General features: G+C 40.6%; 1 long non-coding RNA gene across 1 annotated transcript; it reads left to right on the top strand.

Moving 5' to 3' along the window:
• Positions 1-4,399: 4,399 nt before the first annotated feature.
• On the top strand, positions 4,400-22,720 carry LOC309371672. The gene is made up of 3 exons (XR_014169252.1): positions 4,400-4,469; positions 6,987-7,230; positions 22,650-22,720. It is a non-coding gene; the product is annotated as an uncharacterized lncRNA (long non-coding RNA).
• The last annotated feature ends 885 nt before the right edge of the window (positions 22,721-23,605 follow it).

Genomic DNA, 23,605 nt, shown 5'->3' on the forward strand with positions numbered 1-23,605 from the left:
ACTGGATTGTGCTAAGAAATATATTGTCTTTTTTCAGTTCTGTGGCTACTGAAAGTGTACTTCATAGGCTGAACCCAAATTCCAAAGAGAGAGAGAAGGCTCCCTTCTGTTCAGTCTTTTCATACCCCACAATACATCAACTTTCAAGGAGAATTCTGCTTGTTTGGATTTTTGCAATTGAGTGACCTGGTCTGACACTTTTGAACTTTCTTGCAGATTGGAACACAAGTCACAATTGGATTACACATTTTTCTGAATTTTGCAATTCGTGTTCTGTGTGCAAAAACTACAAGCATATATGTATTTTTACATTTTACATTTTATATATTTTACATTTTACATGAATATTGCATGTGGTATACTTATTTTACTGGAGAATGCACTAAAAAGCACTGAAAAGTGTTTCTTTTATAGTAAAGACGTGCTACAGAGACATGCCAGTGAGACTAAAATGGGACAAAATTAGTTGCTCAGCCCATCCTTGAATACTGTCTTTAAAATTTCCATCTGTGCACCAGTAGAGTGTTCTTTGGGAAAACATGAAAGACACAGAAAGATGGCCAGTGTAAAGTGAAGCAAGTCTCATTGAAACAATTCCAGTAGAAAAGAAAATGCAAAGTTAAGCCTTCCAGCACCTTTCATACCTGCCTGACCAAGTCCAATTTGTAGAGAGTCTCAACAGTAATAAAATCCAGGCTGGCCCTAATCCAGATACTGGCACATTAGAGCTACTGCAAAAGATGAAATCAAGTGTCTTTGATCTAACTTCTGAACAACACAGAAAAAGAGTCTTTAATAACTACATCATAAACTTGGCACATCTTTCTCTGGAAGACCTTCCAAAGCCCGAGAATGAATATCTTTTGAAATTATTGTTAAGATCTCTTTTGTATGTGCTAGTTTCTTGTTGCTAAAGGTTATGCTGTAGGAGGCATAAATACCTGCTATGTTTTATGTATCTGACTTGTTATTTGATATAAATTCTTTCCAAGGTATTTTTACCTACACAAAATCTTGAGGATGGGTAGACTCACACTTTAAATAAATAAAATAGATCATATTAAAAATGCAGAAACATTTCAAAAATCAATTGCAGAAGATTCTATGACATTCCCGGTGATAGTTTAGTAAGCTTGAAACAAACATAATTGCTTGGCTCCTAACTAGGTGCTTGGAAATAGAACTATTCATTCCATTCATGGAGGAACTGTGATCCAGTGGAAGATCCTCCAACAGAAAGGAGATAGGCATTTTTTGCCAGTTCCCCCCTTACCTCCACTGCATTGCTTCTCATCCTATTCTAGATGGTCCCCCAATCTCCCAGAGCTGATTGGTTGGGGCATGGAAAGACCCCATTCCACCAGGGGCAGTATTCCATGGCCAGAACTATGCTCAGGGAACAATTCCACCAGCAGAAGATTAGATAGGATTAATTGTGTGTGTTTTCAGATGGAACATGTCAGAGTACAGTTCTGGTACCTCTCAGGTGGACGCCATTGTGGGCCGGAATTTTCCCCACCTGCTTCTTGTTTTTACATACTTCTGAGAAGCCCAAAATGAATATTTCAAGTCAAAATGGAAGCTGGTTGGGTGTTCGAGTCTACCCCTTTTTTTTAAAGATCTATCACTCCATTTAGCTCCTAGTTGCTCCTATCCATCACTGGTCAAGCTACAGGGGAGGGCCAATTAATATTTCCTTTTCTTCAATCTGTCTCCAGTGTCATGGCGGGGTTCTTTAAGTTTTCCAGCCAAGCCTTTACCGTTGCATGTGCACACATTTGTGCAAGGGCCTTTATGAGCTGCCCTAGCCATCTACCTGAATCTAAGAGAATGAGGGATGCAGGGTGCATTTAATTGACCTGCCCCAGAACCAGGATCAACCCTCAAACAAGCTAGGATAGGGAGACAGCTTGCATAATTTTTAGCTGTGATGTTGTCAAACCAGCATCCATTCAGGGCTGCCTCAAGTAGCCCGGTGACTTAATGTAACAACTTCATGGTGAGTTCTGGCACCTATTTTTCTTGGGGGGAAAGCACTGGTTAGGATCCAAGCCACTGATGTTCTTAATAAAATAATAATATGATAAAGTTTCAGAACTGTGATGCAAAATTTTGTTTCTTTTACAACCAAATGTAACTTGGGCACCAGTTGTGGTGTACAAACATATTCACCAGTAATTAGTATGTCCACAAAGCATTTGCTGGTAGTTGCAGTCCCAAACATCTGGAGGGCAGCAGAATGGTAAAAGCTGCTTTAAGTAGATTTTTGTGCTAGTGTACCTCCGTGTGTGTGTGTGAGAGAGAGAGAGAGAAAGAAAGAGAGAGCGAGAGAAGAGAACAGTTTAATATACTACTCCTGAAAGCTTTCTTTGGGCACAGTCCCAAAAATATGCCTGTATTTGTGCTTCCCTAGTAATCAGTCAAGTCTCCCCATTGTCGGCATGTCTAAATATTTCCCGTTTATCTCATACTCTCCACTCAATGGCATGTCTTCACGAAAGACTTCAAAGGCTTCATATCTTCAGCAAACACGCTTGTAATCTGTGGTCCTAATTTGGCTGCAGGCTGTGACAATTAAGGAATGTACGATTTATACATGGACACGAGCAAAGTTGGGGCCAGTTCTGTTTCAAATAATGGAGTGCTAATACCAGTCATTTACCGGTGGCTATAATAGTACCGGGTCCCTTAAAAAATAATAATTGAAGGATGAGTTTTATTCTACTTAAAAGCCAAAGTGCCTGAAGAGAATTTGTTTAACTCCAACCTTCCTTTTGGGCAAGGAGCTACACTAGCTGCAGGTAGCTCGAGAAAACAGTGCTCATGACTACCCACATCTAATTCATGCTGCTGTGTGCAGCCCTAAGGTCACAATTATTTCTGAATTCCACAACAAATGGAGACTTGATATGATGGCTAAAGCAGAATAGCTGGAGATTTCCCTCCCCCCTCCCCTAGCTACAACCCAGAGAAGTCCTCTTGGCTGAAAACAATATGTCACCTCTAATCTTATTTCCTTTTCCTAGCCTGTATTTTCATTAACCCACTTTTTATTTCATAGCCTGCAATCTGACACAGTACTCGCTTTGTTTCCAGAATAATTGTGTGTGACTTTACAAGGGGCTAAATTGATGGAATGGATTAGACCAGTCTGCAAAAGATGTGTTCCCCTGCTGCCCTCCCCCCCCAAACAGCTGTTTTCCAAACAACTTCATTTGGGAAGCAGAAAAGAAACGAGATTTATTGAGCACTCATTCATAGCTTTACCTTTAAATAAATCCAGTATATCATGGACAATCTGTGCTTTTTTGTTGTTGGTACCCACTGCAAAGTTTAGACCTATAAAATAGATAAATAAATTGCCATTAATATCTGCCTGCCATTTGGTAATTTGTATATCAACATGCCTCCCAATATTTTGCAAATGAAAATAGGATCCTGCTTGTAATACCCTCAATTCTTAATCTGAAGATCATAGTCGGAGTGATTCCCCCTATTGTTGCTCATTTCTTGAAACTTTTCTTTGTGTTTCTTTTTTTAAAAAAAAATATGAAATTGCTTCTGTTCCTCTGATTTAACAGCTAGGACCATGCTAGTTCTAGAAAAAAAGGACAATGCTGACCTAAAACCTTTTAAAATATGCCTCAGCTGCTAAAGGAGGAAATGGAAGACAGTGCACTGCATAGTGTCTTAATGTTTATTTATTTTATTATTGTTTATGAGAATTATTTATATTTCATCTATTGAGATAAATCCTATCAGGGTGGCTTACAAGATAGTCCATCTGGGGCAGGTTCTATGGTTATCTTTCAGAAGCATCTTGAAACTCAGGAGTCTGGCAGAATAAGTTTGTCCTTTGATGGGACTTTCCCCAAAGCACCAAAAATTAGTTATCTAGCTCACAGATGGCCAACATGGTTGCATCCAAATTTTGTGGACTACAACTACCATTTTACTTAATACATTGACCATGCTGTCTGGGGCTGAGAGGGGGTGTAGTACAAAACACTAGGAGGGCACCACAATGACCAACCCTGATCTAAGAGTTATGTTTCTTCTTCTGCTCACCATCATGACATTACTTGGTTTGAAAGTTTAGATGATGGAGAAATATTTAAGCTATGTGTTTCAGCCAATTGGTTTCATGAAATTTATGGGAGTGGGGTTTCCTTTGTGAACACAGGACTTTCTTTTGCCCTGGCTTCTCTTATTTCTTAGTATCAGTGAGTTCATTCTACTCTGATCAGCGGCACAATTAGATGCAAGGATGCCAAGCTGTAACTATTACCTATTAGGAACTTAAATTTTGCTTGGGTTTTTGTAGCATCTATAGGAAACAATGGACTCACTTACTAAAGAAAAGCATTCACTGTTAACTCTTTTGCATTCACAATCCCTATTGCAAAGCTCATATATTGTTGAACCAGAATTGAATCAAGAATGACAGCATAAACAAAATATAACTGTTGGTATGTGTGTGTTTTGTTTTTATTCCCTGTGTTCTAAATGATTTTTTAATTCAAATATTGCAACTTACATTTGTTGAATTTTTATTTATTTATTTTTTTACAAAACAGAGAAGGCATTCAATCACTGCACCAACGTAAGGCATGCATCAAGTACAGAGGCAATTGAAAATCAAGCATTTTCTTACTATGGAATTCACAGGGTTCAGATTAAAATGATATTTGAGGATATTGTATTTCCAAAAAGATGTTGCCTAGAATTAAACCATTTAATGTTTATAGGCCACCCTCAGGACTCACACAGCATGTGAACATTAAATTAATGAAGCTTGTATCAGCAGAGCCATTGAAGAATCTTAGCTATAGCACAATCCTAATTCTGGTGAATCAATTGGGGGTTTCCTCATTGACTTTAATGAGTGAAAAATGCACCCTGCACTGGTCCATCTCTTCCTTGCTAACAGTGTCTTGCCATCTATGAACAAGTGTGCAAGCAAGGGTTTTGTACAGGGTGGAACCCCTGGGCAATGATTATACTTGCACACTAACAATGCATCCTTGCTTGTCAGATACGGACAGAAAACCTTTGCAGCTCTATCACTTGCCTTATTAAAAAAATAGCACTGATCTGTGAACATTTTTTTTTAAAGCATCAAATGGTGCCTCCCTTTTGGTCATTCTTCAGGGGTTGCTGAAAGTGTTGATCTGGTTAGAAAGCATCGGCAAGAATAGGCTTGCTGGAGTTGTAGTTCAGTGACATCTGGAGGGTCAGTGGTTCCCCACACCTGTTCTAAATAAACTTAACTTGCCCTTACTGGTGTCAGAAAGTACATTCTGACTACATTATCAGATACATAGCCCACAAGATAACCATGATCCCTGATTGCTCCATTGAGTATGCTGTATTTATGTTGATAGTGCTTATAGCCTTCTAGCGATCCAAATTCAGTAACTGAACATTCCTTGTGGCTGCTTACTGATACAGTTGGAAACTGTGTAAGAGACTGTGTAAGATAGCTAAAGGAGGAAATTAAACACAAGCAAACTCACACCTGATACCTCAAGAAAATATGATCTGTTTCTGAATAAAAAGGACCCACAAATATGAAAGGTGACAAGAATCTCTTCCATATGAATCGGAGGAAGTAGGTAAGTTTCACAAAAGCTGTTCTGAACATTTTCCTTCTCCTATTTGTAATATGCATGCACATGCTGCAGAAAGACAACATGTTATTAAAACCAAGTCTTTTTTTGGAAGAGGGTTGTGTACATGGGCCTTCCTTTGTGTATGTGGGTCTTCCTTTGAGGCACGTCCTATGAACAGACATGTATATGGAGGCAATGAGAGTAAGTACTGCCATAGCATAGCTCAAGAATGGTCATCTAGATATTGCTGAACCATAACTTCTATCAGCCCCAACAAGTAGTTCAGCAAGATGCGGGAGACCAAAGACTATTCCCACCTGAATTAGCTAGTTGGGGGGAGATGAGAAACAGTGTGCACATGAAGTGAAAAGTGGGATAGAAGAGGGGTGGAAAGAGGAGAAAGCAAGAAATGGAGAAACACAAAAGAAGTAAATATACTAAGAAAAGATGTGACAGAAGGGATGGGAATGAAGGGAATAAGAAGGGGTGGATGTATGGAAGAAAACAAGCTGAGGAAAAAGGATGGGAAAATGAGTGAGAAAAGGGAGGGGACAGGAAGGCAACTAGAGGACCAATGGGAAGAAGGATGAAGGAAAAGACAGGAGGAGCTTATCATTCTCTCCTTCCTCTCTCTCATACACATGGCAGGGACCTCTACTCTCCATGGAAGAGGCAGTTAGTCATGGCAAGGATTTTTTGGGGTGGCAAAACAAACAGGCTTTTATGGGAGAAGGGGAAACAGTGCAAAAAAAGCAAGAAGTATTACATTATTGTAGGTGAGATTAAGAGAGGGCACCTGATCATCCTTTGTCTCTGACTTAACATTAATAACGTGAATGTGTGTGTGGTGATCTGTGTTGCCTATTAGTAAAAAGAGAATGTGGTTTTCGAATGTCGTGAGAAGGCGAGCTCTTTTATCTTAATTAGTAGATTAAATACAAGGAAGCTCCTGGCCATGATTCTTGAGAAGGAAAATGCATCCATACCATACCTGCCCATGCTCATTTTACAAGTTATAAAATATTCAATCTGTTTGCCTTGTAAATATGATTGTCATAGGGCAGATTCTGATTTGGCAATGTCATAGGAACAGAGGAACTTGCCTTATACTGAGCCAAACCATTGGTCCACCTAGCTTAGCATTATCTGCAATCACTGGTAGAAGCTCACCGGGATTTCAGAAGGGGGTTTCTCTCAACCCTACTGTAGATGCTTGGAATTGGACCTCCTGCATGCAGCAGAGCAGATGCTATGGCCCTTCTCCAATAAAGGCATAAAGGCAATTCCACAGTATAGTAATTAACACAATAACTATACAAGTGTGTCATAATTGCTATGTCTTCAGAGCTCCTTTTATCCCATGTTAATTTAAAGGAACCCAAAGCCACTTCTCCAAGTCAATGCCAGCATGCCAATGTTGTCCATTCAGCTTGGTCCAAAATGGCAATGGAATTTCCAGATGGCCTCAAGCACAATTCTCCTCCGAGCTACGAGTGGCAGGCTGTGCTGAGTCAAACGTTTCTAACAAACGTTTGAACAAACAAGCAAACACTATGGGAGGGTGCATACCAACCAGCATTCACCGTATAACAAAGGAATTCTTGCTAACATTCAAGCAGTAAGTGAGCATTATTTACTGCTAGATTACAATAGAATTCCTGTGGTATCACATATTATATTCACATTAAAACCAAATGAGCTCATCGTGATTAATGTTACCACAATGAATGCTGGAGGAATTAGAAATGATTACCCACTCATTGTAAAGGGTTGCTGATAATTAGTGCTATTACACAAAAAGGTACATTTTAAGCAATCATCATAATTAATTCATTCTGCATTGTATTATGCAGTGCCGATAACAATGAGGTCTCCTGGTTCTTCCGTGGCTCTCACATGTACATCTGTCAACTCTCCTTTTGTAATGCCTCTCTCTAGATTAGTGTCAAGTGACAAACACGTCAATGGTTACCTGTGGGGGATCATATCCTGTTTTCTCCTCTTAAATGTTCTGCTATAGCAGTTAGTAAATCATTAAAAAAGATTACAATAGGCTATGCAGCATAATCTCAGTAAATATGAATGCCTTTAGCTAGGGCAAACAAAGTAGCAATGATCTAACATTAATCTTTTTTAGATAAAAATGAAATACTTCCACCAAATGTAACTTAATCCAGAGGTGTTTGTTTTCATTTTATATCACTCTACGCTTCCTCTGAGGAGCTCAGAATGGCTCTGAGTCATCTCAGAACAGGTTCTGAGGGTGGTGCTGGTGATGATGATGATGATGATTTGGCTTCTAAGCAGTTTACATGATGTACCAACCTTTCAGCAAGTCTGGGTTGGGGTCAGCTTAAGGTTCCATCTGGGCACCTATATACACAGCCTTATGTTGTATTAAAGCAGGGCTCACCCAAACCTAAGGCAGGGTAAGATGGCTACTTCAGGCAGGGGGTGTTGAAGTGATCCTGCTGGCAACCTACCCAGCCATTTCCCTCTGTTGGATGGCAAGAGTTCTAAACACCATGTTGACCCGTCTTGTACTTAACACCTTGCTGCTCTCAGGTGTTGTGGAGAACTCCTTCTTGACACCATTGTTGAAGAACGTGTCAATTGCCAGTCCACTTGGTTTCTATATACCAAATGGAAAGTGTCACCAAGTCCTTTGGGTCAGATAGTAAAGTGCCTTGAAAGGAAGTGGGATACAAACCAATTACATATAACACTATAATATCCTAGCTTGCTCAGACATATTGCCTTTATCAAATATAAATCCTTTTTGGAGTTTAGCAACTTAGGAAGCCACTCCAAACAGCATAACCACTGGTGTGTCGTCAGACAGTCAGCAGTTGATGTAATATCCTACCACGCTCTTCCAAAATATTAATAAAAAGCAAGAAAGGGAAGTCCTATGACACATCTAAGAGGGCTTTTTAAAATGCAAGTGTTATGAGAATTTGCTTCATAGCAGAACTTACCACATTTTAATCAGAGCTGGGTATTTGCATGAGAGTTGTCAAATCGTGCCTTAGGCTGGGTTTCAATATGCCTTGTAGCTACAGCAGAACTGATGCAAAAAGCCCAGACTATTAGTCCATATGGAAACTCTCTCCCCCTTCCCCGGCAAGTGACAACTGATCTCTTTTGAGCAACAGCTCCAGCAGTATGGAAACAAGGCTTCAATGGCACGTAGAGCAGCTCTGTAAGGTGCTATTTCAGTGACCATCATCCTCAGCCTTAAATGAGAGCTAAATCTCCACCTTCCATGACAGGAGTCTCTCCATTCAAAGTGCTCCTGCTTTTTCTTAAGCTGTTGACACCAACAGAGTGGGAGATAGTGGTGTTTCACTAAGGATTCTCGGATGGAGATAGACCGACTCAACTTTCCCTGGCCAGAGAGGCACTTGCACAATGGTCTGCTGTTACTCTAGGATGTACATCAGCAGAGGGCAATTGCCTCTCCCACTCTGAATCCATGGCTTCACCCTCTGGAGTCTGATTACACAGTCAGGACCACAACCATCAGAAGACTTGGCTGACTCTGCCAATAGGATTCTCCTTCCACATGGTTCTTGATTTCTCATGTTTCCCCAGGTATGGGTTCAAACAGCCATGCCGCTAAGACAGCCATGCCATTGAGATAAACATAAGAGCAAGAGCCCACTTTTAGATAACACCACTTAGGTACGACATCATAAATTCAGAAACATTTTCCTAGTGACTACATGATTTGCCCTTTAGGTAGGTCTCCTTTGTTACTTAGCAGCATGGTATAAATCACTATTACAAATGCCCTTTCCTTGAACAACTGTCATACATTCCCCTCTTCCTTTGTGCTTTCTGACAGTTCCAACTTGCATAAAACACCTGAAAATCATGTTTTCAACAAATGTATTCACCTGTGGATGATAAAATGAAAGAGGTGGCGGCTGATAGTGCTGAATTATAGGGTGGTGTTTAAAAGCTAAAGAAAGATAAAGTCTTGAGGTCTGCAGAGTTCAACATCCATTAAAATGTCTATTTTCAATAAACCTAGCTAAAAATGCAATTCAGCCATTCCTTTTTAGTCATGTCCAGAATAGCATTGACAAGGCAACTCCTTGCTGGCATTGAAGACATTGCAATTTCAACCCTCTTGAATAACTTTGCATATTCTGGCATGATAGCGCAACAGGAAAGTGACATGACCTTCATTGCATCAATTTACAAGTGCGTAATATAGTTTAAATAGTGAACACTATATTCCTGAGAGCAATGCTCACTGATGGAAATGTTCCTGCTCTCATCTCACATTGAAAGGAAATGGGTTAACCTAACATGCTTATAGTTTCTCAAAAAAAACCCAAAACCTTCTGCAACTATATATAAAAAAGCTAGAAGCAGTTTAGTCATTCTGGCCACATGACAAACACCAGCTGTCACGGCCTGAAAAACAAGATGAGTGCTGCCCCCCATAGTTGCCTTTAGCTGGACTTAACTGTCCAGGGGTCCTTTACCTTTACCTTACCCTGTTATGAAGCAATAAGTGCTCATTCCCCATTGCACATGTGGAACATACAGGAGCAATTGACATATTCTGCATGCAATGACCTATGCACAACCCTCTGAAAAGTTTATACTTCTTTCTCCAAATAAGCAGCTTGGGAAGGTGGGTTTAAAAATTTGGTACTTTGTCTTGCATAGTTTTCATTTATTTTGATGGCACTTGTTTAGGAGAACTTCCCAATGGATACTATGTCACTAGCATTTTGCATGTTTTTTTTTTAAGCATCAGTGATAAGCTCAGAGAAACAGGATACAAATGCAAATTAATATAAATTGCACACAATCTGGCGCTACTCGTATACTACTCATGCAGTATGTTACTGTGTTTACTCTAGAGCAACAGGGGTACACTTTTCGCTCCAACCCTGACATTATGTCTTTTCCTTTGACCATGTTGATCATGGTTGTCTGAGGTAAAAGCACAAGGGTCTACTGTCAGGTAGGGAATGTGCATGACTGGGATACCTGTACAACTGAGTGCCACGATTGTGCACAGACCCACATACAAGCAAGAGCCAGCACATTGGGCTTTCACCAAGAAACAGACACTGAAAGACTTCTTCCAGAAATGGACCTTCATGGGAAAGTAGGGAACCATGCAACAATACTAAGTTCACCAGCAAATAATTTTATGCACACAATCGCTATTTCCATGGATCACTTTTTAATTTTTGTGTGTGTATATAGAGATTTCTACACATGAACAATATGATGTGGACAGGAATCAAAAATTGTAGTTAAGAAATATAATTTTGGGATCAAATCCTGGAAGGCAAACATTTGCATGAGGAAGAGGTTAGGGAATGGGGAATATTTCATAGACTCATAGTGTTGGGGTCAACTCCGTGCAATGCATAAATCTCACCTAAAGCACCCATTTGTTTACATAATCCAATGACCATGGTTTGGATCCAGGGATAGATGAGCAGAACTTCTTTTTTTTGTAAACTGCTTTTTATTTATGTAAAATGCTTTGAGGTGTGTGGGGGATTTTTTTAACAGTCAAGAGGTGTATAAATTTTATGAAATAAATAAGTAGTACTTGATTTGCACAATGGAACTTGTTGGCTCCCTCATTACTACACCCCCCTGTATCCTACAAAGATGCTTCTGAAAGATGAAGGACCCTCCAGAACAGAGGTCGGGCAACCTAAGGCCCATGGGCCTGTTCCGGCCCATGAGCCTCCCAGAACTGGCCCATGGCTTGTTCCATGGACCGGTGTGGGGATTCCGTGGGTTTTTTGTGTGGAGCAAGCACCATCCCCCCCCCGCCAATATTCCCCCCCCCATCATTGCGGCAGAACCATGTCTCTCCTCCCTCCTCCTGGTGCAGCAAATCGCTGGCCAAACGCCAGCTAAGGTTTGAGGCCCTGGCCAATGGGCGAACGGTGGCTATGCATGTTTGAGAGTAAGAAGGGGGATGGGCTGAGCCGGCTGAGCACATTTCCAGCAGCCCCTCATTGGAGCAAGCTATTTGCCACTGCCACTCGTGCCGCCGCCACTGCCACTCTGCCAAGCGTGGCTCCTGTGCCTTTGCGAGTAGCAAAGGCTGTCGGCTGCGGCGGCAGAGGAATGAGCAGCCCAAAAGCAGCCCTTTTGGGCTGCGCGTTCCTCCACTGCTGCTGCTGCCGGCAGCCTCTGCCTCTCGGCAGCACCCCAGGTGGGCAGGGGGACGGGTGGGCTGGGGGAGAGAGAAGCCCCTCTGCCGTATGTGCATGCATGCACACACATGCACTCTGGCCCACCAGGAGATTTGTAGTGCTGTGAACCAGCCCACCCCCAACAAAGCTTGCCGACCCCTGCTCCAGAACAACATGTGATGGAGCTCTGGTGTGTGTGTGTGTGTGATGGGAAATTTTTTCACAGTCCCTACATTATTTGATTCATGATACATGATTCATATCCAAGTTTGCTAGCACTGAAGAACAGGTTAGAAATGAGTGGTTTATGCAGAGAAATTACTTGTTTGCAACATTGCCAGAAGTATATCCTGCTAATCTGATACATGGTACCCACTGCACTATGAATTGAACTGAATGAAGACACTGGATTTAGCAGAAGGGTAGTTGACAGGATGGCAAATGTACCAGTTGCACTGCTACTTATTAAGATCATTAGACATGGGTGCCTTCATTGGGGAGGCCTTTGGTACTTGTCATTCCCTCATCATCAATCAGCGGAAAATCCTCATGAATCCCTAATCTAGGTCTCCCAGGTTGATTCTAGTAATTTTGCAAGGAGCTGCCAAAAATTACTTATTGTTCTGTTAATCATTGCTAATAGGAACAGAGGATGTTTTGAGATGCCCCATGAAAATCATACTAATTAGAAATGTCTGAATTCATACAACTCCTCAGAGATTAATTTATTCATCATAATCAGTTAATCACTTTTTTCCTTACATAATTAGACAGTGCCTGGTGGAAAGGAGAGCTCCTTTTGTTCTCCTGGAAAGAAGAAGACTACTGTATGAGCTGACAGAATGCAAGGCTGAGATTGTAGGCTTGCCTATCAATTCACATTCAAAGCCTGGACATGCTGATTAGAGCAGGTGCCTTTATTGCCCATTCTTCCAAAAATCAGTTTCCCACCCACAGCACGTATGATTTTTGCTAAATAGAATACACATTTTTTCCTATTGGAAAAGAGATTTGCATTCATTCTTCCTTTACAGAGTGATGGAAGACCTTGCTTCCCAATGTAGAGTGTTTTCACACATTCAGCATGTGTTCTTTCCTTCTATTTGTGTGTATGAGGGATCATCAATGTAGGGCAGCTAGTGGGAGAGGTGTGTTGCTAAATGGAATGTGTATTATAAACCAGGCTTCCCTGACCTAATGCCATTAGAACTTTCAGACTACAACTTCCATCCGCCTCAGCCAGTTTAGTCAATGGCCAGGGATTATGGGAGTTGTAGTCCAACAGCATGTGGAGGGTCCTGGGTCAGAGAAGGCTATTCTGGACAAAGCAGCCAAGAGAGATTGAAAGTGCAATTCTACACATGTCTGGTGTAGATCCTACTAACTCCCAGATAAGTGGGCATTGAATTGCAGCCTGTCAAGAAAAAGCGTCCTAGCATAATATGTTAAAACTAAAAGGCGGGGATTTTTATATTTAGGTGTATGTTACATTTCACTTTTTTACATGGTGCCATCACATAAACTGCCAAATCAACAATCCACCCATTTTCCAGCATGTGAAGTGGTGGGAGCATTTTATTTCAGGTAACAAACCTTACCAATGACTAGGTGCCATGTTGTGTTGTAGTGCTAAATCTGGTGCCTTTGGCCTGAGGTTCTGACCCACAGTGTGGTCAAAATTTAAGAGTACAGGAAAAAAATATATTATTTTTTTGCACCCATTGTGAACATATCGTGCAGGCAGCAGTGGCCATAGTTTGAATATTACTGGCATTCTCTAAGCAACTAAAGTAATTCATGGAGACATAGTTAAGGACAGAAGATGAGGAATGCCAATGAAGAACAGCATTCAACAGCACAACAGACTTCCTCAGGAGGTTTGGAGATCCCCTTCCTTGGAGGATTTTAAGCAGAGGTTGGATGGCCATCTGTCATGAATGCTTTGGTTGATATTCCTGCATTGCAGGGGGTTGGACTAAATGAACTTTGGGGATCCCTTCCAATTCTATGAAGAGCCACCATACTAGACTGAACATCAAATCCCTCAGAACAATCACAAATGAAGTTGTGAATTATGGCCCCATAAGGGAAATAGTTGCCCTGCACATTTTGACCTTTTCCATATTTATGCAGATCAAAATTTCTTTGATTTTTGTTTGCTTAAATCCCAGAGTTCTGTATCTGGGCCCCGTCAATGTCCTGCATGGGGGAAAAATGCACATGGATCATAAGCCCAGCCCTCCCATGGGAATGGTGTTAATGGAGAAATGGGGGTTTGCAGAAGGAACTCTAATCCCCATATTCTTCAATATCACCAAATGTTCCAACACCATGAATGGATCTCATAAAAATAAAGCACATCCATGTGTAAACTAACTCTTGCTTTTTGGACAGCTTTGTCTTTAGATAAGCGAAGTGGCATACATTGAGGTTTCCTTAGAGGCTAAGTGGTAGATAATTTTTATTTTTCTCATCATGCATGCAGCTTTATCTGCATTTACTGCTGCAGGTACCAATATGTCTAGACCTCCTCTTCTCTCGTTTACATGAATATTTAGGGATAATTAATCCTTGCTCAATACACGTTGTAACAAAGTTTCATTTGCAAACAAAACCAGCAAATGCCCAGTGTTGGCTACCCACCTAATGTTTTCATGCATATGGTGACATTTACTAAATAATCCTGAAGCTCCACTGGGAAACCGCAGTGTGTGTATGTGTGTGTGTGTGTGTAGGAATGGGAGGGGTGGGGTTTTTTCCTTATAGATTTTTGTAGAGGAGATTTTTATTGCAAGATCTATGCCTTTGTAGTGAGGAGATACGACAAGGCTCAAACACATACATTAGGGAGTTTAAGCTGCACTACCACCATATGCACTGGCCACTCCAGCTCCTTTGGACCCACACATTAACCAGCAAATTTAAGGGGCATATGTATAGGGTTTTACCAGAGATGTGCAATCCTGACTGGCCGTTTCCCTGTCAGCTTGGAGTAGCTATATGTTCTCATGGCTCTTCCATGTGGCAAGATGGTGCAAAGTCTGAGGTACAGGGTTGGTGCTTATGGAAAGTGTAGGCCTAATTCCATAAATCCCTCATAGGTGAAAAAAAATGACACCATACCATTCAAATGAACCCTACTAATCTTAAGTTGTCATTGGAGTTTTCTTAGATAATCATTAGTAATTAGATGTTTATCTACAAAATGGGGGCCTGTACAAGATAGAATCTGCTAAACTGGTCAAACCAGTCTCTTTGTAAGATAATGACCTCAACTGGCCATGTTGCCTTGGAGACAACTGAGCTATGATGAGTGATAGACATTTCCCCCACCCCTTCATCTGGCTGGAGGCAACATATTTTTCTGAATAGGAGAACAATAGCCAGGGCTGTGCTGCATGTTTAGCACTGACTGGAAGATATAAAGAAAGAGGCTTCTTGCTCTGTGCATGCATGCCTATGTCTTTTGGCACCCTTCCCATCTGAAAAGTTAATGGAGAAGCAAAACCCGTTGGATTGTTAATGCTATGAGCCCTCCCATCTTATGTTCAGGTGTGTAAATGAAACCATATATCTTAAAGACACCACAGTCTCCACTGATCTTCATTCCAAGAAAACCAAACTGGCACTCCTGAAGCTCAGAGATTGGGATGCATTCAACAACATCCACTATCTCAGTTTCTTGTCATAGGCTGTTCATGACTAGTAAAGAGCCCTCCAGCTCATGCCACTGCCCTAGGCAGCTCCCAAATAAATAAATACTTAAATCTTCCACCTTATGGAACCATCAATGTGCATTGTGTTTTTTAAAAGTACTAAAGAGGACAGATCACAGCCTCAGGGAGAAACCAATGAGCATCTATTACAGTTATGTATAGTTAGACTTAGTTGCAATATGGAACAGAGATCTGATTATTCATAGACTGTGATTGAATATCCTGACGTGAACATCAAAAACAAATATAATTCCAGTGCAATAGCTGAATTCTGTTTTTACAAAGGATTTAATAGTATTTTAAAGATAAATTACATCTACGCAAAATGAAGGAAAGTATGCTCATTTTCCACTTTTGGATAAGATTAAAGTGTTTATTAGAATTTATTAGAACCATTAATTACTTTCATCTAATTTATTCTACTTTTGTGTCTGAGTAGAAGGCGACTGGATTGGGAGAATTTCATGCATTCCTATAATTAATTACATATCAAATTTCTCAATAAGATTCCATTTTTTCCCTGTCTCAAATGGTATTGATTTTTTTTTTCAAATTACAGAATGCCAATATTAATTATGAAAACATTATGAGTTTCCATTTTATAAGCATTGCCAGATTTCATGCATGCAGAATGAGAGTTTGATGTGTGAGTGGGTGGTCCAGTGCAGAAAGTGTTGGGTAATGTATACATCCATATAAACCAATGTAAGATGTAGTTATGAAGACATTTCCCATGAAGACATTTCACTAAAGCTGTTGAAAAATATAAAAGGTCAGGCTGTTGCTGGAAAGCACCTGTTAATTTCCTGAAATTCCAAGTCTTTTTATGAGTCATGTTAATCATTATGTTGCTTGCTCCGAGGCAAAGATATGCTATGGGGTGAAAAATGTAGAGCCCCATTAAGTCTTACTGGTTAAGTAAGGAGCTATGTAAGCAGGTTTTTCCTTTAAAATGGGGCATTTAAGCCTAGATGAAAATTTTCCCTCCTGAAATCTCTCTCTACATCTCTGAAAAGGCATCCCTACATAATTTGAATCTGCGTTTCTAGTTCTCAGGTGGAGTGGGTGTACCGAAATCCTGCCTGAAAGACTAGTGGTGTCTATTTGTTCTTGTCCAAATATTTCCATTTTTAGGCACCAGAGATTCACATAATTTAGATAAGACCCAGATAAGCACCCCAAGAACCTGGGGCTCATCCAACCCAAACGCAGATTCTGAGCATGGGAGGTTTGTGGACTTGACTTCTTCAAAACAGGAAAATGAGAGACTTGTGTCTCTGTTAAACAGATGCTTTACTTCCCAAAACCTTTCAAGTCACATGGTTCCTGGTAGGTGTCGGGGGCTGGGTGGGTTGTGGATCTGAAACTTTTTAAAATATATATATAACAAAAATAAATATATCACACGCATAATTCCATGCATTGATGTGAGCTACGGCATCATATTCCCATGTGTAAATTACTTCTCCCTCCCTCAACTAATTATTAGCAAATGAGCAACTGAAGAAGGAAATTATATATTTTAATCCCCCATCTACTGGCATTGGCATTTTTTTTTCTTGTGGCTGCCATTTCCGCCTGCCTCCCATACTGTATGTCTCTAGAATTATAGCAGTGTTCTCACGTCAATTGTCTGCAACATAGTGCAGTGTGATGAGGTAAATCTTTTTCCGAAGCCAGGATGAGAGCGATGCTTCCTGCCCTCACTCATCATTGGGGCCAAGAAGGGATCCTTATGATAAATTTGCAGCTGGTTTAGCACTTTTCTCAACACTCCACTCCCTAACGTCCGAAGAGAGCTAGCTCTGAGGGCGAGGGTGAAGTGAACATGGGAAAGATTTTGGTGGACTCCTCTTTTGAGCCCTTAAAGCAGGCATCCCCAAACTTGGCCCTCCAGATTTTTGGGGACTACAATTCCCAATATCCCTGACCACTGGTCCTGTTAGCTAGGGATCATGAGAGTTGTAGTCCCAAAACATCTGGAGGGCTGAGTTTGCCTATGCCTGCCTTAAAGGAATAAGACACTGTTGGCAAGTGTATTTTATGTTTGCTGTTCAATATGTTTGCAATGAAGTAATAATCATTAACTGCAAAGGATGTGTGGAGGTATGATCTGGGCTAGTACATTGGATATTAAATTTAGATAGATAGATTCTCTGCCTTTCATCCAAACAGCTCAAGTTTTGGAACCGCTGTCTTATATGATACAAAAACTGCTTTTGAAAATCTCCTACATTTCAAAAGGGTTTGTCTTGTGGCACATGGCAGCCCAGATCCCTTTCTGAGCATGTGGAACTAGTTGTGAGGGCCTTTTGACCCCAGCCATCATTTCTAACCTAAACCATTTGCAATATAAATCTGATATAATCCACTTGCAGTATAACCTGATATAATCTGCTTGGCAAGAGACTTTCCCCTTCTTCTTCTTGTTTGCTATAGAATTGACTCAGTTGCCCCTCAGTTGCTCCTTAGCTGTATTCTGTATGACCCCTTTGTTCTGTGAAAAATGGTACAATTGAGATGCCCATCAGATAAATGATCGCAAACTGTCTTCCTGAACATTGCACTGCTAACTCAGGGTTAACATTTGCAATCCTAAATCTCCCCTGACTAGAACCTGTCAGTGAGGCTAAGCAACTGAAATATATATACTTGGGGTGCACTGACAGGTTGAATTATTGTCTTCTGTGAACTGATCTGAGTACAAAGTCAGTTTTGCTTCAGACTTCACTTGACTTTAACCCTATCCTCATGGGGAGAACTTGGTATTATAGCCTCCTAAACTATTTGGACCTTTATGGACATAATTACATTTACAGGATGGCTTCTGCGTTTCCTTTTAAATCTGACTCAAATACAGTCTGTTCATGTAGCTGTAGAGATTTTCCAGAAAATTCCTGCTCTGTGAGGTAATGGCTCTATGAATCTTATCATTTGAACACATTTCTACTTGCCTTATTGTTTTTGAGAGATAAATACAGCAAATCTCAGATCATTCAGTTTGATTGATGTTGCTGGACTTTCCACTCATTAACAAATAATTTCCAGATAGGGACAAACACTCAGAAGGCTTGATCATCCTTAACATTCCCACAATGCCTCTCTCTTTCTCTGAAATAATGCTGGCTATCTCTTCATTCACTGGATGAAGTGCTGAGCACCTTACAAATAGATTTAGATATGATAAGAGACAGACAAATGTCTAGGCCTAAATTCTGGGCTTGAAATTCATGAAAGTTATGGAAAGTAAAAGGGGGGGGGAACAGCACTGAGTGTTTAAGGTTTTATTTCTGACAAATGACAGCCTCTGTTTTTCAGATATGTGTTATCTAAGCTAGTAGATTTTTAAAGAGCAGTTCTAAATGGAAGAGACAGGAAATAAGTAGGACAGTAGTCTGAAAAAGCAGCTGACAGAAGTTGAAACACAGCATTCAGTTCTGACATTGCTCCCCCACCTTCAATGAATTACCTTCACTTTCTGCACATACTTTAGAAACTAAAGCAAGAACTACTGATGAAATGTGGAGGGGGATTGCCATCTATTTATTTTGAAGTATTTCTCACTCATTTTTCAATTGTAGATATTCAAAGCAAGTTACCCAAATAATGATAAAAGAGAGAGCAAATAAACTGAAATATTGCCCACTATTGTACTTTCCAGAAACAGCTGCAGATATGTTTGCTTCAATGAACTTTTTGAGCTGGATGGAAAGGGCTCCGCATTAGGAGTTCCTTTTGTACTGTTTTTAAACATATCTTCATGGATGTTTCTGTACTGTTTTGAAAACCAATTATGAAAACTGTTTTTTTATGATTTGTTTGTAAATCACTTTGAGGCACATGTAAAAGGTGATTGATAAATTGGTCAATAAATCACACAAGCACACACTACTTGCCTTTTAATTTACACAGTTTAAAAGATGGCTTACATTAATCAAAATCAAACTGGCATCAGCAGCAACTCTGTGTAACAATGGGCTTTGTTTTGGCATTAAAAAAACCTTCCAAAAATGGTGTGAGTTGAACATCTCTAGGGGTTCTTTTCCACACTGGGGGCATCAATAATGAAAAGGTCCCATGTGTCTAGCAGCAACCAGCCTCTCAATCTGTGACAAGCAGAGTAGAGCCACTGAATAAGATCACAATGACCAGCTTCATATATGGGAAAGCGTGTTCTCCTTCATGGAGAGCACGTGTTGCAGTGGGGGCCGCCAGGACACTCCAAAGTTGGGGGTGGGCTAATTGATCGTTGGCCACTGATGTGATTGGGGCTTCCCTTGTTGTTGGGAAGAAGTTAATGTTGCCATTTGTTGATTGACAGCCAGAAATGCTAAAACTCATTGCATGAGGCTAGGGCTTCCTTTTTTCACCCGTGCATCGGATTGCCCGTCCCCCCCTCCCTAGAATTAGGGTTGTTCGCTTTGACCTTGCTATGCCTGTCATGGGGTCATCAGCTCTTGGGGCAGGGGCCCGGTAGGAATTTTGTCCATCTGGCTGATTGGCTGGGGCCATTTGGTTTTTGCCTACTGCGTAGCAAATTGTCACAACTTGTAAGGTTGTGGTTAGGCATTGGTTTATGGTTTGGTTGGTTGAGGGGCATGGATTGGCTGTGCCTGCCCCTCTAATGCTGCTGCTGCAAGGAATTCCGTTAAAGGAATCGGGGGCTAACTATTGCTTGTCCACTTTGTCAAGGGGGCTCGGGCCATAGCAATGAGCTCCTGGTTGCATTTGGGGAGGGCTGAGGGCAGGTTCCCTGCTCCCTCACTACCCCCCAAATGTATTCCCCTATTCTGACTTTCGCATTGTGTGGATGTCAGTCTTTCCCCCATGGTGGGGGCAGATAGTCGCAACCAATGCCTAAGCAACCACTCACATTTTTGTATTTTAATAAAGTTGAGGCCAAAATTATGCCAAAAACCTTAAACAAAAAATTCAGTGTGATGTGTGAGTTATTGGGGTGGCCCTGAGGACCTCGACATGCAATTAGTTATCCTTTTCTTATTCCTGGCCTCAAACCATATGCAGTATTAAAGACTGTGAAGTATTCTCAGAAACAAAGAAGCAAAGATCACCAGTGTTGAAGCAATGATTCTTCAACATCAACTTCATTGGACTGGACATGTTGTGCAGATGCCTGATTATCATCCTCCAAAGCAACTACTCTATTCCAAACTTAAAAATGGAAAGTGTAATACTGGTGGTCAACGAAAGAGGATTAAAGACTGTCTCAAGGCAAATAAAAAAAAAAGTAGGATAAACACCGACAACTGGGAAACACTGGCCTGCGAGTGCTCCAACTGGAGAACAGCCTTTACCAAAGGTGTCATGGGCTTTGAAGACACTCAAACTCAGGACAAAAGAGAGAAACGTGCTAGGAGGAAGGCAATCTTGGCAAATCCACACCGTGATCAATTCCTGCCTGGAAACCAATGTCCCCACTGTGGAAAGACATGTGGTTCCAGAATTGGCCTCCACAGTCACTTACGGACTCATTGTTAAAACTGTTTATGGAAGATAATCTTACTCGGCTATGAGTGATCGCCAAAGAAGAATAATTCTCAGAAACGCACAGGAAGTCAATGGATATTTGAGGATATTTTAATACTGATGAAATGTGTTCAAATTGGCTGTCTCCAGTCAGCAGTTTGGCTACTACATTTTACATTTATTGAAGTGTGCAAGTACCCAAAGGCATCCGCAGATATAACACATTGCAGGGCAGAGCAATCTTGACCCCTGAACAGCTGCATGAGAGGGAGTTTCCATATGCCCAGCCCTGAACAGCTCTGTTAGTTTTCTCTTTGCTTCTGTATGCCTATATGATTATAGCCCACAATCAATCGTGAAATCTGCTAAAAGAAAATGGCATCAATTCGCCTTCAGACTTTAAGGAACACAGAGGAGAACAGGAAGCCCAAGTGCCTCACGCCTCCAGTTCCCTGGTCTTCCTTTTATTTATACATCTGTTCTGTCCTTGCATCAAGAGATTGCACATCTCAAAAGAGAAGTTGCAACATTATGATGTTGTTGTTGTTGTTTAGTCATTTAGTCGTGTCCGACTCTTCATGACCCCCTGGACCAGAGCACACCAGGCACTCCTGTGTTCCACTGCCTCCTGCAGCTTGGTCAAACTCATGCTGGTAGCTTCGAGAACACTGTCCAACCATCTCGTCCTCTGTCATCCCCTTCTCCTTGTGCCCTCAATCTTTCCCAACATCAGGGTCTTTTCCAGGGAGTCTTCTCTTCTCATGAGGTGGCCAAAGTATTGGAGCCTCAGCTTCAGGATCTGTCCTTCCAGTGAGCACTCAGGGCTGATTTCCTTAAGAATGGATACGTTTGTTCTTCTTGCAGTCCATGGGACTCTCAAGAGTCTCCTCCAGCACCATAATTCAAAAGCATCAATTCTTCAGCGACCAGCCTTCTTTATGTTAGTATGAAGAAATGCAGAGGACAGGAAGTATGGGCTAGTGTGCTTCCTGTTCCTCTGTATCTTGTAACCACAGAAGACTCTCTGAGTTATACTGGAATGAGAAATAAGCTAGGTAGTTTTTAGTCCTACAAATCATGTTTAAAAGACAATGGAGGTCATTCATTTCCCAGTGGAAAAGAATAACATGCCATAAGCTATTTTTGGTTCCAGTTTAACAATGTTAATTGAAATCCAAACTGGCAATAAGATTGCTGGAATTTCAAAGGCTGAAGACAAAGGTAAGATGTGGTGTCAACGTAGAAAGCTACGTGTAGCTTAAAATGTGCAAAGACAGAAAGTGACAGAGTATAATTATTACTCTAAAGGAGAAGGAAAAAAACAGTTCTTAAGGTTCATTTCAGGCATACTAATTTTAGAACACCAGTGAACAAGAAAATCTTCAAATGTCAGGCTAGTTAAAACATAAGTCTGCAAATTATGGATGCAATCCAACTGCATTAAAATCAATGACAAGTTTTGCAACTGAATTAAATAGGAGGTATATTGAACACGGTGACTTTATTATTCCATTACCTAATCTGCATCTGTGTTTATTTACAGCCCAAAGTGATTATGCTCCTCATTTTATATGTTAGGGTCGTTAAAATTGTGTTCTTGTTGTCACTTGTTGGTTTTCTAATATGTGTTTGTATTTTTCTTTGAAGAGAATTACCTGGAACAATATACCAGTCAAAACTCAGGCAAGAAACACCCAGTGAGTGCTTCAACATCTGTGGCTAGATTACAGAATAAAAATGAAATGTATTTAAAAAACGAATAAAGATTTATTAAAATGCAGTGTAGTCTGTTCGTTGGATAATAGTATGACTATTACCAATAGCAGCTATTAGTTGCTTTGGGATAGAAGCTTCATTTTTTCTCACCTTGAAGTAGTCAAGAATTCAGTGTAATCTATGAGTTTTTTGTTGAAGACCAAGATAGAAGAAAACGGAGTATACCATATAGTGCCTAGACTAGTGATACTACTACTAATAAAAGGATAAGACTGCTACTACTTTTACTTCTATTGCTACCACTACTAGTAGCAATAGGTTGGTAGCATCACGTGAATACAAGAAATTTAGGTTTGCACAATAAAAGCGAGTTCTGCTGCCCGGGTGTAACAAGGCTTTTTGAGGTTTGGAGGGAAAGTGTGGGGTGAATGAATGGTTCACAGGAAGATGCACAAATATTCTACATGCAAATCAGGATGATTGCTCATTGATGGTAAACCTCCCTGGAGACAAGTCAGAATGAATGCTTCATCAAGATTGGATGCAGTCTAACCTCTATGTAAGCTTTGTGCAAGCAAATCAGGATAAATGGTCAATAAACAGGTCCTTCGGATGTGCCCTAAGTCAGAGAGACACCCTAATGCCCTTGAATGCTTATATCCATACAATGTTTTATTTAAAACCATTAGGGTTTTTAGAATTAATACTGAAGTGATTTAAGGTTAGCATATATGGAAATTTAATATTTCCATATAAAAATACCTTAGAACGGAGTGGAAAATGTTAAGGCTTTCTATACTTGGGCTTTTATGACTGTAGAATGCCAGGATAGTGTCTAATTTGTTATAGCTGTCGCAAAAGTGAGAACAGGTCAAAGGTTCACTGTAGC

The sequence above is a fragment of the Podarcis melisellensis genome (assembly GCF_964234715.1).
Source record: "Podarcis melisellensis genome assembly, chromosome: 6".
In the NCBI taxonomy this organism is placed as follows: domain Eukaryota; kingdom Metazoa; phylum Chordata; class Lepidosauria; order Squamata; family Lacertidae; genus Podarcis; species Podarcis melisellensis.